Source organism: Ptychodera flava, chromosome 2, assembly GCF_041260155.1.
Source record: "Ptychodera flava strain L36383 chromosome 2, AS_Pfla_20210202, whole genome shotgun sequence".
NCBI lineage: Eukaryota > Metazoa > Hemichordata > Enteropneusta > Ptychoderidae > Ptychodera > Ptychodera flava.
Window position 1 is genome coordinate 16469327 of NC_091929.1, and position 20302 is coordinate 16489628.

Genomic DNA, 20302 nt, shown 5'->3' on the forward strand with positions numbered 1-20302 from the left:
GCCAAGCTAAATATAGAACATAGCGCTCTATGGCAAAATTATAAGAGATTGTGAATGGCAGGGGGTTGGACTTGATTAGTATGATACCACTTTGCAAATCCTTTTTCCCCTGTTCATTATTGGGAAAGAAATAACCAAACACACCCTACTCTGTCTAAAGTGCCGCTCACATATAGGCCATTAAAACGCCTTTGGAAGGATCCAGTCAAATAGTGGAGTAAAAGTTATGTATGGACGCTCCAAAGTGGTTCAGAAACGTTTCAAATTTGAGACGGTTTAGCCGGCCAGACCTAGTACCTGAGACGGATAGGGATTAACTCTATCTGCAACTCGCTGTGTGGACTGACTGAGCCGCTTCAGAGTAGTTTTCAATGCCCTCACCAACCGACATTAATTTCCTTTTGCCATGGCTGCCGAACAGAGTACTAAGCTTACATCTGGTGGCAACAATCAATCTGACGATGAGATCAGTCTGCTAATCGCAGTTTGAGCGGACGAAAGTATACAGAGAACGCTGAACGGAACCTGGAAAGACAGCCTCGTTTACAAAAAAAATGCTGAAAGGGCTCTACAAAACGGTTTAAAGCCGCAATTTTCAATCCCAGGTTCTCGCATTAGTGGAGTTCTCCTCATAGTCAAACACTTGACCAGTACGATGTTTGATTTCTATAACATTAATTACACAAACCGATCTTAACCTTTTGTCACCTTTTGCTAATCCTGCAAACAGAGTTTATACAAGCGTTGGTTGACAGTCGGTTCAAATCGCCAACGGTCATTGATTCCCCACCGCCAAAGTTCGATCGGCAGCAGTTCCGCGCTGACCGCTTCGCAGTCTGTCTGCGTTTTCGCAGCCGGAAAAAAAAAAAAAACGAACTAAAAGTGGTATTTTCTGGAGCATGTGCACGCGAGGTGCCCTGATTGGTGTCCACTTGCACAATTAACGCCGCCATAGCTTCGCGTCAATTTAAAGGGAGGCCCCGCTGGAACACCTGATCAGTGCCACCATAAGATTAAGGCACTGAAACTGAAGTACAAAGCAGTTTTTGACGCCAACAGGCATTGCGGCAGTACTACATCATTCATGTCAGTTATCTTCTTAATGCTGTATGCTTAGCCATATACACTCGTTAGCAGCTTATAATCCGTCTTACCATATGAGCTGCAAGCGAGTTGTTGTAAACATCTTTCGTTGAAATGTGCAGAGATAGTGGGGTGAAATAATACATTTATTGATGATATCCATAACTTCTAGACGAAAAAATGCCAGCAGTGCCCTGCGGTTTATCTAGTCATCGGCCACCGTGTAGACTACTCTTAAAGGAAACATTTGCTCTCGAAAATCACCCCTTTAGCCTAATTTGAACCGTTGACAACACTGATTTCAATTAGTGAATATACTTTTTGGGTTGAATAGTTGATTCAATATATTGTTTTGTTTTTTATCTGACGAGTAAATTGTTTATGGCCATTCAAAAGGTAAAAATATCGAACCGAAACTGGCTTTTTCTGCATTTTGTCACATTGCAGCCCGCTTAAAGGTATACTGTCACCTGTTCCAATTTTGCCACAGTTACCATGGAAAAAGAAAATCTAACCAATCACAAATTTTAAGCGGATGGCCGCTTTTTAAAAATAGCGCCCTCACTTGGGCATTTTGAATACCAGGGAACGCTCCTTTGACCATATATGGGCATATTTAGATTACAGGTGACTGTATACCTTTAACAGAATTGCATTCGAGAACGCGTAAACTGAAATTCACTAGATTTTCACAGATGTTTGTCCAATAGGTTGTCTCTTATAATAGTTTGTCTCAGCTTTGTCATTATGATCTTTGGAGCTTGTTGCTGCTTAATTAGATGGCATTGAGAGACTAATCGGTTGATAAACTTTGATTCGACACTTACTGTGAAAAAACTAAGGCCTTTTTTAAAAAACTGAGACTTGGCTTCGTAGCCAGTATTCTGGAGTGCAATTACTTAATGACACCTAGAAAAAGCCTTAGTCAAACTGTCAGAAGATAGTGATAAACTTTCTCCTATTAACATCAAGATGAATCACTACTATAAATATTTCATCGAAAAAAATTGATCGGCCTTGGGTTATACAATGTCGGAGAGAAAGTTCGGTTCCAATCTCTCTTTAAAGAAAATTCGGATGTCTCAACAAGAGACTGAGGACTTTCTGTCTCTGTGTATAAAGTTTTACATACCATTCTGTCAAATTATGAACAATTTTGTAGTGGAAAAAAGTCAGATAATAATATGTGTAGGCTTTGTGGCATGATAGAAACAAAGCAACATATGTTTTGGAATTGCCTGCGAGTTACACATTTCAGATATAGAATAAGTGATTTATTTCATATTTATAAAAATGTTGTAATCGACTTTTCTTTTAAAGACCTGATCGTTGGAAAGGACAATGCAGATAACTGTATCAATCACGTCATTGTAATTGCAGTGTTTTCAATTTACAAATCATAATTAAATTGTCAATTGTGAATGTAGTGACGCAGAATCGAATGTCTTCTATGTAATGCTTGTAATTATGTTTACTTGCTAACCCTGCCATTTCCATTACCTCTGATCAATCTTTGAACAGCAGTCTGAGAATTGAGGCCAGGGTTACTTGTGCTGTTGCTACCCAAGGTTATCTCTGTACAAATACGTAATATTCTATAGGAAATAACACGAGTTACTGTCGATATACAATAGAAAGTCATGAGGCTCATAAGGGTCATAGACCAAGCTTTGTTTACAAGCGTCAAACCAAAAGTTGGCTTTCGATTGCAAGTTACCACAAGAAGTGATTTTTCCCGATTGGTACGATGAATATAATCATTTTTATATCAAATTGATCTTACTGACTAAGCTCCCAAATGGTAATACTGTGCAATAAGAGCAATATAGATATACATATGAATCAGTGGTGGCGAAACTTTTATTAACTCTGTACTTGAGGTATTTCTCTGACATTTGAGAAAACTAAAATGACAGTGACTTAAGTGGTATGTCTTCAGATTTAACGTTTCCTAGTTTTAAACTATCTCCATAGAGCAAGACTACATCAAGAGGATCTTAATTTAAAAACAGAACAAGTACCGTCACATCTTGAGAAGTCACAAACCATTACCATCTGGCCAGTAACCAGATAAATTAGCAGAAATTCTAAGTTTCTTTTGTACAAAGAAATAACATAGTAGAGAAGATAAGCGTGGTATTTTCGCAAAATATCATTTTACTATACAAGTATGAAACTGCAGGTCCATCCATATGGTGTATCACTTAGGAAAACATAATATTTATCACTAGAAAATCAAAGACTGCGGTCGTGTGGCAGCCATTTTCCAATACAGCTGCAAAGCATTTTATCTAACATGCCAAACCAGGCCAGTACAAACATTGTAGGTTCACCCACTTGGCTGTAATCCCCAAACGGCGGTGAAAACCCGCCGTTTGCCGGATTACAGCCAAAGGTGAGAACAGACGATCAACACAAGGAACCTCCCGAAGAGAAATTTTGTCATGTACACCCTGATAACGTAACAAAAGATGGTCACACCTGACGATGGCTATGTTGTTAACGCCTTCTCATGATTGACATGTTTAATTGATGCGAGGCACGCGTCGCAGAATTATGGTTTATTCTAAGCGTACCGACAAAGGGAAAAACGACACAACGATCGATGAATAATACTCCTGAATATGTAAAATTCCGTGGCAAGCAAATGCCGCGAAAACATTAACAACTCCATACCAACTTTCTCCGTATTTCATCTGCCGCAAATCGTCTGCTTTTTTGTGTTATGTTATGCCTGACGAATTACTTGGTACGTTACTCAGTCGCTTGAATTCCTACACATACTAGCCGGCCGCACCGTGCTGCAGTAAACACCGTGATATACGCCTGTCGTCTTATCGGTGTGTCAGGACCAAAGTGGGATCCCTTCATCAGTCGCTCGAATGGTTTTCCTACTATTTGACATGTGTGACAAGTTTTACAGAAATGTGCTACATCCTGCCTGAGATTAGACCAATAGAAATGACTGCGAATTTTATGATAGGTCTTTCTGACTCCTAAATGACCAGCCCAGAGTGTTTCATGGGCCGGGCGCAATATTTCAGATCGACGTGATTTTTAAACGACAATTTAATGTTTGATAGCCCAATCGTCATCAACTAAGACATCTGGAGGATACCCGACTTTGTATAATAACAAACAGGACTATCTAAAGTTTCGGCTTTGTCAACAAGCCTGTCAAACAAATACAAAATATCTAAGTCCTTGTGTTGTTCTATTCTACAATGCGATATGATCTGGAAAATGTCTGGCCTTAGTCAGCAGAAGTTTTACTGGAAGTGTCAAATCCACTGGGGATAACGGAATGATCCGTATCAAACGCCTGACTGAGAAAAGTGTCATTCGAGTAACAGCACATGCAGAATGCAATCAGGAATTCCCAGTTCAATTAGCTCTAGATCCTGATCTAAACTAGGTTTATAGGTCACAAGTGGATTTGTAATGACCTTGTCCCTAGCAAGGTCGTTTCCAAGGAGAAGATGAATCCCTTCAAAAGGCAAAAACGGCCTTACACCTAAAGTTACAGGTCCAGAAACAAAGTCCGACGACATAATAGACACTATGGAGAGGAACAGGAATGTAGTCATTACAATCTACCCCTTAAATATAACTTTAGAACCTGAACATGACTTTCAGAAAACGGCACGGTATCTGCCAACGAACTAGACTGGGAAGCCCCAGAATCTCTTAGAATTTTGATAGGGATAATGAAAGACAAATCACTAGAAAGTGGTGTTAAACCATCGTGAATAAATGGCTCGAAAATGCCCTTAATGCTATCTTGAGAAGAATTGACATTGACCGCATTAATTGTAGAAAAGAGGGGCTAAGCCTCCGAAAATCATGTGTAACCATTATCAGACTCAAATTGAGATGATGAAGAAATAAAGCCGGTGGGGTTAGATCCACTTTGACCACTCTGACCTTCACGTTTTCTTTTCAATTTGAGACAATCTGACATTGAATATCCATTTGTCTTACAATAATTACAATAAATTGTACCAAAGTGTTTGCCAGAAGGGAATTGAGACTTCTGATCTGATGATGTAGGACTGTTAATTGAACTCTTAGAACTGTTGTCATTTGATTTTCTACCCTCCTTTGAGAAATTCATGGATGATGAAATGTGGTAGTTAAGCTTAAATTTCCAAGCACTATTTCGGTATGAAAGGGACTGGAATGGTTTGCTGACAAATGAAGTTTTATGGTTCAGTGAAAAATCATCGGCCAAACATGCATCGACCTCAAACGTATCTGCCTTTTGTTCATTGATAAATGCCTTGATGTCACTTCGGATGCACCTTATGTATTCCTCAATCAAAATGAGTTGCCTCCGCTTTTCGTGTTTTCGACAACAATTTTCAGAAGAACACCAACGTTCAAACAGTTTCTCCTTTATTCGAGGAAATTCAACATAATTTTGATGCACCTTTTCACAGTCCCTAAATTTCTGACGGTAAACTTCAGGCGCCAACTCATAATCCTTGGAAATAACTTAACACAATCATAATCTTACACCTGCTCTACCGACAACTGAATGTAAATTTCTCTGGCTTTACGCACCAAAGCAGTCTGCAAAAGCATAGACCATGGCTCTCTAGACTAATTCAGACTCTGAGCAATCTTCTCAAAATGAAGGACATATTTGTCAACATCCTTTTTATGAAAGGGGTAACTAACCTAAATGCTTAGTGATGTCAAAATTGTCCGAAGTGAGGAATTTGTTTGACTATTCAAGTTCTAAACGTTTAATTTCTACCTGACGTTGATTTTCTTCTGATTTTTTTCCCTTTTCCCCCTCTCGCTCGTTTTCCCTTTATCTTTCTTTCATTTGTAATTTTTTTCTGTCTGTCTTCCATTTCTTATTCCATTTTAACTTTCCCTTTTCTAATGCTAGTTTCTTAAGATCTATATCTGCCTGCACTTCTAATTCTTTGAAATCTATGGTGGACTCAGGCACATAATCATCCGAGGCGGATTCCTCAAATTGGCCTAAATTAACTAAATGTTTTACAATATTGTATTGTCTTTCCTTCTTGCGCATAGATCTTTTGCTACATTTAGGAAATTGGCCAGTGCAATTAGGTTGTCTTTTCTGAGGGAATCAAATGCGTCCTGATCAAGGTCCCCGTAAGTTTGTCTGGCTTAAGTTCTGACATGACGAAAATTCGAATAGAGTGTAGTTTGGTGAATGCTTAAAAATGATGTCAAACTGCTAAAATGTTCGTCTTCTTGACTAGCCCCCAATTTTGTTATGCGTGTAAAAATCATGACAAAATGCTGAACTCAGCAATTTCCCTTTAAAATGAAATTGATTACAAAAAAAACCTTATAGCTAAGTCAAGGGATAAAGTACAACCTGTAAAAATATACAGGCTACTTACCTCAGTTGAGACTGCACGAGGCTCCAGAATCCGACAGTGAGACAGACCGATGCAGTCCCTGGCTTACAGGCTTGAGTTTACACAAAGTCCACAGAATAAATAAAATGTGGCAGTAAAGGTCTTGAAAATCTTTAAATTAATACGCCTGGAGTTTAAAAAGTCTTGAAGTAACACGTCAGAGACACAATCCAAAACGTGTAACTGAAAAACTGTGATGTCCCCTATATATACTCAAATGGTTATGTAAGAGATTATAAGAGCAATATGGAACTTCTATTGATATGCTAATCACTGTTCTAAAACTACTTCCACTTACACGACAAATTGAATTTCTAGAAGGTTGCAAACAGTTTGAATTCAAGGTCGTGAGGTCGCGAAGGACTGTGACCTCGAAAATGTTCTAGGCTATAAAACTCAGGTCAAAAGTGTTGGGGGAAAAGACCCACATATCACTATCGTCTCCTGAGGCCATTCAAATCTGCATCTGGGGAAAGATGGTGACGATACCCAATGTCTAGAAGTATTAATAGAATAATGAGAATACACAAATCTGTGAATGACGTTTAAGAAAATGAGGGCTATGAGCAGTATTACCGGAGTCTAAGTGATACGGTAATTTTTCAACAAAAGCTCTTTAGTCAACTTTGTTTGCTTAGAATGTCTGATCGTTATTGCTCCATATGAAACATCACAAGTTCTTGAAACCGATTTGTAAGCCTTAGATCAGGTATGTTCATAATTAATAAGTTGTACTTGTTCTGAAAGTCATCATGATTAGCTAGAGTAGGTATCTAATGTCTATTAATCCTCTTCTCACAATTATCGCAGTCGCCGAGACACTGGAAAGTGGGTCGGAGGTGATCGATATTGTTACAGTCAAAATCACTGTTCATTATTTGATGTTAGACCATTACACATTCCAGTATCAACTGTTATCAGTGCAAAGGTTAGTTAACCCATGACTTGTTTGAGTAGACGAAGTTCAATTACACAATCAGTGTTTACTTTTCTGTTACGTAACACGATCCACAGAAACATCGAGCTTAGGGAAACGCCTCCTTGAAGGACATTAAAGGCATTGCTCGCGATCCCTGGGATCGCCTTTGTTCTAGTGTGTAAGAGGATTATGGAGGTGTGATAGCCTTTTGTTTTCCATTGAAATTGTAATCTGGTGGGTAAATTTTCTGATGAGACAATCTGGTGCCAGAGCATGCCTTTAAGCCAAGGAGAAGCAGATATTTTCTTGCAAGAATTGCTTGTAAAGACCTCTTTCAATGAACAGACTTCAGCCTGTTAAGTGCTAAAGTTGTCTATGAACCAACAAAATATCCGTTGAATTGATTTCTTATCTTTTTTTATTTTACAGCTGAATGCGTTTTCAAGGGAACTCTACTGGCTTTGTGCAAGGGCATTGCCATTGCACACGTTGAAGGATAATCTATACTGACAATAACCAAGAACAAATGAACTTAGATGGACACTGATTGCACTCAAACATGTTTGGTTTATGACTTATTAGTTTAGCTGCTTTGATACTTTTAATTTAATGCTACTTTGAGTTATTTAGTGACTGTTTCAAAGTAGTTAATTTCTCACATCCAGTATGTCAAGGCTATGTTATGCATATTAATTCTTGTAAACATAATAAGTGTTTTGTCACCGCTAGAGGGTGTTTACTTAGACATACTACACAACTCGACTCATGCAATTGACCTTGTACTCCTGAGTCATCTGAGTGTGAATTTTGTTTAGTTTCAAAGGTATCTTCCTTGATTTATTTCAGGCAATCGTTCCTTTCTCAGAGAATTAGTGTTATTCTCAATCTGGAAGGCATGCTTATATTCGAATAAACCACGTGAATCAACAATAAGGTATTTGCTCCATCTTATTTAAGAGGGGACGCATTACTCGATATCATTTGTAGACAGCTATCGCACGGTAGTTGCAGACAAATTAATTTTAGTCTTAAGAAATTTGTTTGCGCTACAAAAATATCAGGAAAAATGTAGCCATTGTAGTATACAACAGAAACCAAACTTCTAGTACTTGTAGTTACTGAGATACATGAAAGTAATGCCAAGATCATCCAGGGTCATCCCATTTTTACTGGTCATCAGTCCGACACAATTACCAAAATGATGCCCTTATAGTTGTTGAGATACGTCAAAGTAGGTCAATGGTCATATGGTATTGGAGGAGGGGGGTCTCTCCCCCGCGGCCATCATCCAAGTAAAGGCAGAAGAGTAGCCCATATATTTGCTGACTTACGTGAAAGTAGATCAAATTTAATCTGATGTCATCCAAATATTTTGAGAAAACTTTTTTTGGCATAACGGCCAATATGCAAAAGGAAACTAACTCCCGACCCTTGTTGTTACTGACATACACGAAAGTAGGTCAAAGTAATCCAAGGTCATCCTACATTTTCAAGGAAAGGTTTGGTCTTTCATGACAGCTTTTTCCCACACAGATTTAGACGTGGTGGCTATGGCCTATTTGGGCTAAATCGGCCATACTCACCACGTCTATTACAATTCATGAGTTTACTTTACTTGTTTACGCACACATTTTATCGATGGAAATCTGGGGAATGGTTATTACGTCAGTTTGACAACCCCTACGTGTGGACAGCGAGCCTTACTCTTTGTTCTTTGTAAGACAGATGCGATTCCGAATAAAGCAAGACAAATTTGTTGGTTTTACTAATTTCCCTAAAAGTACAACACTAACGTCTATCAAACAGGGAAAACTATGCAGACCTTATAGCAAAGCCGTGTGTAATGACAATTGTAACAAAGAGAGCGTGCAATGACCAAGATATTTCTCAATGCTTGCCGTATAGCATGGAGGTACTAGCTACGCTCCTGGCTCCATGACTAACCATGGAGGCAGAAGAGAACTTTTTACCTTCTTGGACTGACGTACGCGTGACCTAAAAATGAAGCCATGGAGGTTACTATAAAAGTAATTCTCTGTCATTGTTTCGCAGCAATAATCAGGAGTTTCGCAGGCAGGTTATCATAACCTGTTGCCTTTTTCAAGTCAAGACTCATCAATAAGTTGTACATTTCCTGCTCCGTTGTCGGATGCAGAAAGAAAGAATGATTTGACTGTTCTGGTAAAAACTCTACAAAAGTGGAACGATGCGTTACAATCTTACTAGCCAAGTTTGAGCCGACATTTGTGAAATAACTACTAAAACCATTTACAATCTCTTGTGGTGCACTATACATTTGTGGTATGTCATCTGCAGTCATCGTGAGATGATGTGGTAAACACGGTCCTTTCTTTCCCTTATGAAGTAGTTTGTTAATAACATTCCAGGTCATTATTGAATTTTGACAGTTTTCCGTAAAGAGTGACACATAGTAGTTTCTTTTTGCAGTCCGTAGTAAAGAGGAAGTACATTTGTATCGTTTGTACTGTACAACAATAGTGGTTCATGATTTGATTTGACCACCTTGGTAAATAAAACATGTTTTGTATGTATGGACTTTTTGATTGATTTTGTAATCCAGGGCTTGCGCTTGATTACATTTTTCAATGATCGTGCCACTAATGGCGCATGTCTATTACAACAATTACTAAAAATTGCAAGAAAATTGCTATATGCGTCATTTACATCTGAACAATCATATACACTATCCCAAGATTGCTGAGAAAGACCACATCTAAAATCATTCCTATAAAATTTGTATAATTTCTGAAAAAACACCCTTCCAGTAACAGTTTCATTGGAGAACATATCATTGAAAATTGCGAAAACTGGTAAATGGTCAGAAACGTCTGCCGTAATCGTACCAGTAAAAATTGGACACTTATTTACATTTGTATATATGTGGTCAATAACAGTTCGTGTAACATCAGTAATTCTTGTTGGGGTTGTGATAACTTGTTCTAGATTTAAACAATTCATAGTAGTGAAAAAATCCTCTACATTGTCATCATCTTTAAGGAAATCAATATTGAAATCTCCAAGTAGAATACATTGCTGTTTATCTGATTTGATATGATTGAGAACTCGTAACAGACTGTTTTGAAACTCTGATAAATTTGTATTTGGTTTTCTATACAAGATTCCTACAATAAACGTTTGCTTTCTGTCAATGACTTCTAACCAGATTGACTCAGAGTGGTCAACACTATACGTCAACACTTTATACTTGACAGATTTATGGATATAAGCGGCAACGCCACCTCCCCTTCCAGTTTCTCGACGTTGCGCCTCCATATAGTAAGAGTCTAAGCTATACAAATTACTGCTATCAATGTTCCAAGTTTCTGTGATTCCAATAATTTTAAACTCTGTGTGTAACTCGTCTTCATACAGTAACTGAAAATCTTCAAAATTTTTGTTCAAGGATCGAACATTTAGGTGAGAAACAGTGAACGCATTTGGAAACATACATTTGTAAGTGTTATTGAAATCTGTCGGGGTAATAGCATTGCTGGCACAATTGATGTCAAAGAAATTCTCCATATTTGGAAATAAATTCATTTAGAAGAAAAGACAATATCATTACACAATTTTCATTAGATCTTCTTCGTTGTATATCGTAATTGTTCTGGTATGTTGATTTCTTCGAAGGATTTGACAGTTTACTTCATGTCTTCAACCAGGGCGTTGAAGGACTCCAATGATGAAGACATCGCATTCTGTGTCATTTTCATTTCCTCGATAGCCGTTAGAACAGCTGGCAGACACGACAGCCGTGAATAAATGTCCTTCATTTGCTCTGATATCATTGCTAACGAAGCTGGCTGAGATTTCTCACCGGGTTGTTCTGTGTTTTGATGCTCACTTGAGTCGCTGTCTTCTTTTGACATCGGAAAACGTTTCGCTTTGCAGACCCGGCAGAGGAACAGATCACCCTGAGTGAAGCTCACATTTCTGGTCTTTCCACAGTCGTTACACTTTGGCATTGTTCTTCAGCTACTTATAGCTGCACTAAATTTGCATCGATTTACGTTAAAGACAATGTCTTTCCGTCGATTTTCCACCTGTAGGACTTCTCTAAATATTTCAGCGGCACTGATTACCATGAATTTGCATTTAGCTAGCAACAGGATGCCAACAGTTTCTTTGTCTTTAAAATGGCGTAACCATTACTGGAAAACGTTCCGTTTTTTTGATTTCAGGTAATAGATAGTAACTATGAGCCACTAGGAATTTTACCTTGGGTGTTACCAGACACGATGGTTTTGTGATATCAGTCTCTGCCTCTGATAAAAGCCATTTTCTGTGACGAGATCGGAGACACGATGTTCATGGAACCCCTCTCGCTGAAGCGCCCTCTATGAAACTCTATTTATAGCCCTGCCACGCAGAGCGGAGTATAGCGCTTGTGTAGACGCTAAAGAAGTAGCCGAGGCCCTTCTTTTATTGTACATGTGGTATTTGGTCCTTGCAAACTTTGCCGCCACCTAAGCCTGTGTATGGTGATTTGTGTTCGGCCCAAGTGTTTCCCTCTATTGTGGTGCAGGGTAACATAGTGAACGGAACACAGAGGTCCACGCAGCATCTCCAAAGTCGCTGTGCCTTGTTTTGTGCGCGCCGCGATGGGCCTGCATTCGAAGGCTGTGCAGCTGTGAGCACGCGCTGCCAGACACAGCGACTGTCCGTTTTTGCAAGGGTATGAATATTCATAAGGGTAGTGACCTCAACAGAAACACCTATCTAACTGGGCGGAGAGAATATATACTAGTAGCTAGTAAACCTATATACGCGGTATGGCTTTATTTTTCGTTTTTAATTTTATTTGGCTATGCTACCTGTCATTTTTCTTTTGATTAACGGATTTGTGAGTTCTATAAAGTACCCGGATCAGGCAGAAATCCGACCGGTCGCTTGCAAGAACGTCCAGACCCACTCTCGGAACCAGAGTTCTTATCGCGCGTTCGCTACTAACGAATAGTCGGCAAAATTTACAGAGACAAGCAATAATAATTATGGTCATTTTACCGTCTTTTTTACCATTTTTGCCGTCTTTAGATAAGCGGACTCGTTTGACGGAAACAGTATATAACGATCTGAGTTCCCATATTTTTACCCTACCATGTGAGTGTAGTATTAGAATGAGTAAGATCATAATCTTACGCTGTTCTGAGTGGTCTGGAGATTTTTTATAATATACAATAAATTGACCTTATCAAAATTACTCTGTTTTACATTGCTTGGATATTGATATTTTTTCCGTACGTTTTGACTGTTGATTTGAAGTCTTTTGATTCTCCATTGGCAGCAGCACATGTACGGTTACAACCGCCATGTGATGACCAGAGTGTGATTGTAAAGTTGTCGGGAAGTTGTTCAGAAGAAAAATCATTTTGTATTTAGAGGCTTCAGTTCGGGATTTTTCAAGATAAACAAATCATTATACATTTCCTACGTCTTTGAAACGGGGATTACGGTAATGGGATGAATGTGATGAAAATTTTGTGAACGTCTTTGCAATGTGTTCCCACGATGAGTGTGAACTGATTCTTTGTTAGTAAAAATCGTCAGAAATGGTCCAGTGACCGTGATAAAATAAACACAGATGCAAAACCATTGCGAGGAAGATAGTAAGAAATTCACATTGCAATATTTGCTGTCGTATTTCTCAGCAGGAATTCAACCCGTTTTTACACGTTGTGTATAAGAACAGCAAGCAGGTGTTCGGCGGTCAATTGCTTCTATCATAATGATCTTGATCGCAGCTATTTGGCGAGAAGACAGCGGGTACTTATAATCTCGCAAAATTATTGATATCATGTCTTTGTGTTGAAAATTTTCGATCGGAGGCAGCTCAAATCAACAGCCGTGATATATTCGGAATCGTGTTCTCACTGGACACCGAACTACCTGCTATCAACAGTACGTTATGTACCATCGGCGGTAACACATTGGTCGTAATCTTGTCTAATTCTGCCCCGCCGTTTGTACCGTCCAGAAATTTCAAGGCCAGATTTTTTCACCCTGACATATAATACAGCGACCTTGCACTAATGATCATTCCACTGTTTCTGTTGGGGTTTGTTGGTTTTTCAATTTGCTCCGTGGCCCCGGCAAGATTTTTTCAATACGATACACAGTTTGAAATTTTTTCAAGGTAAATTTAGTATATTCCCAGTTTATGGGGTAAAGTTTTCTGGAGTGAAAGTTTGAGTTGACGCTGATTGAGTAGACGTCGAGCCCGGCACAGTTGACTGGGACCCGGTTGGTTTGGGGTCGTTTAGTCCTGAAACCTGCAGCAGGGTTCTGTATGATCACCGTTCGGCATTTGGGTGATTTTTTTGGTCAAAGTAATGCAGTAACAATGTACGCCAGATTCCTTGTGTTGTTTTTGTCACAACCGTCATACGCGTATACGGACGGTTTTCGATTAAAAACGGTAGTAATATCCAGTGCTCGTAAATGCGTGCAAAGTTTATTCAGTGACTGTTTACGCAGCAGTCGTAAATACGACTAGGATTTACCACCACGTAACAACTGTAAACACCGCATCAACAGTCCATACGAAAATTTTGTGCTGAATCGAGGGAGATAATAATTGCGGTAGAAAAGGTCAGTCCATCATCCGTCAAAGTTGTTGATCGGAAAAATCTTCACTGAGCGCCAACTACATGAGTGGCTGTTATAGTTGTACACGTAGTTCTGTGGGCTTTCCACTGTCCCTTGTTACGAGCTATGTTCAAAGTGCGTCAAGCTACGAATATTTTCATGTACTGAGTTACAGACATCGGTGAAGTACCGGGTATTGATTTTGTTCAAAACCACTGCCTGTTTGTTCCTCGTGTTGTTTTTTTGTGTCCCTAACGTCGACTGGCTCTATGTGCGTACAAACATAGCAGTCGGGATTAAGATTTCCTGGATAAATAGATTTATTCCGCCTCTGACGCAAAGATACACCTGTTTTACATGTGCCACTCCTAGGCCCTGGGATCGATTTCCATACCTTTAAGGGAAACACAGTGGACGAACACTAAACACCGTACGTGGGAAGGCGAGACTCTGGTTTCAAGTGGCAGATAAAACCATTTATTCAACGTTTCGGTCCTTCAAAGGGACCTTGTTCAGGAATCTAAAATGAATAAAAAACATAGTCGGCAACGATAAAAAATACAGAACATTGGAATAAAAGGACGATGGAAATGGGTTAAAAAGAGTACATGAAAAAATAAAATTGCTTTTATTTGGCTAATAGCTGGTCTCCGCGCGTCGGTTGATAGCATGCATTGCAAAAGATTAGTTAAAATAAATATTAAAAGTAACCTCTGTCGTGATATTTTTTCCGTTCATGCGTACGTTAGTCCATGGAGGTAGAAAAATTATCTTCTCCCTCCATGTTTAGTCGCTCGCTACTATCATGGAGCCAGGAGCGGAGCTTGTACCTCCCCGGGGTACCTCCATACTAAACAGCAAACTTACAAAAGGCTTTGCTAGGTCTGCATAGTTTTTCCTGTTTGATGAACATTCGCGTTGTTTTGGAAGAAAAATTTGTGAAACCAAAAACAATATTTTGCTTTATTCGGAATAGTACCTGTCTTATAAAGAGTTAAGCGCGACAAAGCGTAGTCTTAATTCTTTGCCCACATGTGGGGGTTGTCAGAATGATGTAACAGCCATTCGCCAAATTTCCAATGCATAAAGATGTGTGCGTAAAAAAGATAAGTAAACTCATCAATTTTAATAGACGTGGTGGGTATGGCCTATTTGGTCCAAAATAGGTCATACACACCACGTCTACATCTGTGTGGGGAAAAGCAGGTATGTTTGTATTGATTGCATTACAAGCGAAATACCTTTTAGTTGTAATTCATTGATATCGTACCACTACCGAGGTCATACAGATAAAGTGCACAGAACAGATTTTCTATTCGAAAACTTTTTTACGAGTCAGCCGAATCCAAATGTCAACCTTAAAGATAGCGATACAATAAATACCTGACTTTATTACTATCACATCATATACTAGTACCAGAAAGATTAAGTGCTTACAATATATTTTTATTCGAAAACGTTTTTATGAGTCAGCCACTTTTCAAAAGGCCGCTGTAAAGATACCGACACAATAAATACTTGCCTTCATTGATACCTTTATCATCTACTAATATCGTACGGATAAAGAGCTTACAATATATTTTTTATTCGAAGACTTTATTATGAGTAAGTGAACTTTTAAATTTGTCAACTGTACATATACCAAAAAAAAAATAAGTGTCTCCAATGATATCGTATCACATTTTATTATCACACTGATAAAGCGATTAGGCACTGGTCAGTTTCTCCGGCCAGGGGGTGACTCTTATATATATATATATATATATATTATATATATATATATTATATATATATATATATATATATATATATATATATATATATATATATATATATATATATATATATATATATATATATATATATGAACTATATATACATAAGGGTTGCTGGAGAATTGATTTTAAAATTTCATCTCTACAACGTTGTTTCGTGTGTCGCGAGACTCACTCATCAGGAGACTAGACTCGAGTGAATCTACATGGGCTAAACATCGCTGCTTCCGTAGGTGGTGGAATTTGGTTGAGCTTCACAGTTGTTGCGTAAGATTGTATTACTGTTGCTATAAGTATTCATGTTTACGGACAGGACTGATTTACTTCGTTGGCACACCAAAATAAGATTTGTCTCATTCTGTACCGCATACGCGTATACGGTATACGTCGACCGTCGCGATATTTAGAGAGGTGGTACAGTGAAGTTAAAAGATCTATTTTTTTATGGATTATTAGGACGTTAATTTTGTACAAGAAAAAAAGCAGTTTTGAAATAATCTATACGTGCGATGACTGCAACTTTGATAAACGTTTGTGCAGAGTATGTTGCAAGATGCAGCGAGAGCTGGGCGCTGACACTGCTCGTTGCATTTGATGTCAAATTTCGTCGCAGTCGCCAGGAGTCATCCCATTGTTATTTTTAACTTATTAGTCTACATCGTTAAGACATCCTGGTCTTTTACAGCCAAAACTTTGGAAAAGGATATTTGACATATCGGTAAAATGAGGAAGTGTCAATTTATTAGTTTCAATCTCAACCAAAATGGTGGAATTTTGGTTGACATTGACCCCGGTGGGGTTGACCTTCGACCAGTATAGCGACGCTCGCTACCCCGCCAAAATAGAGCTGCGTTTTCACAGCTACTTTGAATGCACCGACGAATGAGCAACTTTAGAACATGCTGGTTTAGTGGCCCGTTTTACCATTGCTATCAGTGCTAAAACGGTATTTTAGCATCGATGGAATGAGCTCTCGTCTAATTAGAATGATATAATATAATTATATATAATACGATGGTTTCTATGGAAGACCGGTCACGACCTGCAACATGCGACCTGCCTTTTTAAACTGTGATCTGCGACCTAACTCTAACCCTAACCCTAACCCTACCCTAAAACTAATCCTACCCTAACCCTAACCCCTTATCTCTAACCCCTTACCCTATAACACAGATCTCAATTTTAAAAAACTCGCATGTCGGTGTGACCGGTCGTTTTCAATCCCACAAGGCACGGTACCCAATCACCTAGCGGTAGAGGCCACAGACAAAATCGCTCGGCTAAATCCCGGATCTCAAAAAGATTGGTTCAATAATCGAGCTAAGGATTTTACAATTCTGACTGCGCCCTCGGCACTCGATCACCGTAGAGTTCGTGAAGCGCACACGCTTGTACACAGACTATCATACATCTCACACAAACTTTATCGAAGCAAAGCAATGGATACAACGCTTAAACAAGGCGGAAGAAAGCCTCGGGGACAATTGGTTGACAATCGGGGACCATTCATACATGCAGGTCGCAACACAGACCAATTTTCGTGATCGATGCCATGCTAGCTCTCATGATATTTTCACAAAAAGGTGACTCGATAAATCCAGACATGGAAACATAGAAGGCCTGTCAAACCAAATTTCGAGTCGCCAAAATATAGCTTTTCCCAAGAAAAAGGAATGGGGATATTTTAACAGCTCAGTATCGTAGCGGCGGTAGTCGATTCGTAAGGCTTAAAGTGGACGTCGTACCAGGCGATCCCGGTTGCCGAAACCCGAAACCTTCACCCCAACGCAAGTTTAGCTGAATAAATGAGTAAAGTATAATCATCGTGAAAGCGACATAGGAGGCACAAGCATAAACAATTCAACTAACAACGATAAATTTCCTTCATAGCAAAAATAAAATGCGTAAAATCTCGGTCGGAATCAAACCCGCATCGCGGCTTAAGGCTGTAGAGAAGACCTCAGCTGTTGAGCTGTATATGCATTGCAGCGCTGTGGAATCCGATGTACTTTGAAAGTTGACTCGGACAACGCTCAAAACAGAGTTTCCGTCAAATAAAATTAGGATGTGTCCATGTCTATACCAAAGTTCGTTATTAAAAATCATTGACGACCGGATCGGGATCGACGAGTTGACACCAGCAAAGACCGGTGACGGCAGCATTGTGGGCACAAACATGCAATGAAGTACTGTCGAGTATGTGTTTCATCGAAGGTCGTACGGAATCTTTCGTGCTCGCCAAGGTCGTAAACTTGTATGATATTTTCAAGAGCCACGGCATCTCTGAGAATGAGAATTACTGTTTTGATCGTGTCGCTGCGCTGCATTTTCTTTATAAATCTATTTGTAAGTATTCTAAATAACTCTTAATACCAAGGCTATCCGTCCCTAGCACGGTAAAAGCTATGTCCGCCGATGGCCGACTTGCCTCATGTGCCTTGGCATCGGTACAGCGCGACAATGACTGACACGTTCACGTTACCGAATTCGTACGTCCGGTTGGTGGAGATATCATTCGATGTATCAACCTTTCAGCTAAATGGGATTTGTGAATAAAAGTATCTGCTTGGTGACGGGCTGCTTTACACATAAAATGAAAGTAGTCCGCGTAAGTAAAAAACTAATTGCGACGAAATTTATACTCTAAAAAGCATGCCTAATTATTAATTATTAAAGTACGCGTTGCCGAAAAATGCAATGATGCAATTTGTGACATGCACGATGCATTAGGCAAGTATGAGCCCGTGTAAAAATTCAAAACACACCAATCCCTCTTTATTGGACATTTCAAAAGATTGTTACCCCTATCACCAAAGTAAAAAAACAGGGTGAACCCCATGAATTCAACACCCCAAGGCCAAAGAAACTGACCAGTCCCTTACAATAGGTTATCTCTCCAAAGACGTCTTTTATCAGTCCCTTCATTTTCGAATGTCAATTCCAGAAATACCAATGCAAAAAGGACTTGTCTCAACTTGTACCGACAAAACATACACAAAAGCTATATATAGATGAAGTTGTACAAAGAAAAAAACCCTATATACAGTGCAGTGTGATCAGAAGATCGATAAAAATAAACTTTTAATCTAGCCGAACGCATTATTTTTTGCACTAGTACACCAACTAGGCTTCACCGGAAACAGAAACAACAAGCTTAACTGATCAATCTCGTGTTGAAATGATTCCGAGAGATATAACTTACTTCGATCTATATTTGTATCATACCATCTACTAATATCATACGGATAAAATGCTTATACTAGTTTTCTATTCGATAACATGTGCGTCGATGACTAAAATGTCGACAGTAGAGATACCAATACAATAATGACGTGTCTAACCTTTTACCGACAAAAACATACTCAACAGTTGTACGTGCAGTTTTACATAGACGGAAGCCCAAAGACAACGGACAGAAAATAAAAGAATGCTACAAAATGAACAGCAGTCACTCAACGACAGATTAATATACTGTCTTTTTAGGAAACTGAATATTAATTATTTTACACTCACCTTAGACGACGATGGGGATATTTTAAGTTCTATAAACAGGTTTGATCAATTACAACATATCATTAATATAAATAACACCCATGACTCCAAAAACGGATTTCTAAAATGCACTCAAGCATACTATCCAATAGTAAGTATTTCTAGCATTTAGTTCACTAGTTATAGTTGCACTTTGTCTAAGATAAAATTCCCCTGTTTTATCATTTAGCATTGAATAAAGTGATGGTTTATCATATACAGGTTTGAAGAGTTCTATCATTATAGATGATGTATTTTCGTCAGTTATAGTGAAAACAACAAACCCTGATATATGCTACACTATTTTCAATTTGTTAACATGCTACATATTAAAATACATGTATTTCAAAACACTTGAACTATCCAGTACGGTACCATTCGGCAAATGGTACTCAAAGCATGAGCAAATTAATTATCTCTGTACTTGGTCCACCCTTGTTTGTCAACTGTGTTTACAATTTGCGTGATAAAAAGGTTAAGCTTTATTACAGGTTATCGACTCAAGGAGCAAAATTTATGTGTGAAACCAACCTAGTACATGAAAAATATTTGTTTAAGTACAGTGATCAGTTATACTGCCTGGTACGGTTCATGTGAACTTAGCACACGTATGACAGGTGGTATACTTGGGGACAACACTCACCCTCTGGCGTCCTTCTAAGTCCCGAACGTGGCAGGCTGAATTATCAATGACACTGGCACTGAGTTAACCCTCTGTTGCTTCAAAGAAAATTGGCGACGCCCATGCTGACATTAGTATCCTTATTGTTAAACAATCTCTTTGTTTTGTATCTCAGTAAATATAGGATTGATGCATTTGCAAGGACCGATATGGAAACGTCATGTTAATACGCTATTTCTTAACTAAGCTTTCAGCAATTATTCACCTCATCAGGGGACGTTTGTCAACACTAGAGGTCATTGAAAAGTTAACTACTATAAGAGCAAAAATGCCCACACTTAACAGATTGAAATTGAAAATAGTC

At 38.8% G+C, this 20302-nt stretch overlaps 1 protein-coding gene across 1 annotated transcript in view; it reads right to left on the bottom strand.

Annotated features, from left to right (window-relative positions):
- Nucleotides 1–20302, bottom strand: part of LOC139115819 (nucleoporin Nup37-like) — a 600123-nt gene that overhangs the window by 469687 nt on the left and 110134 nt on the right. The window lies entirely within an intron of this gene.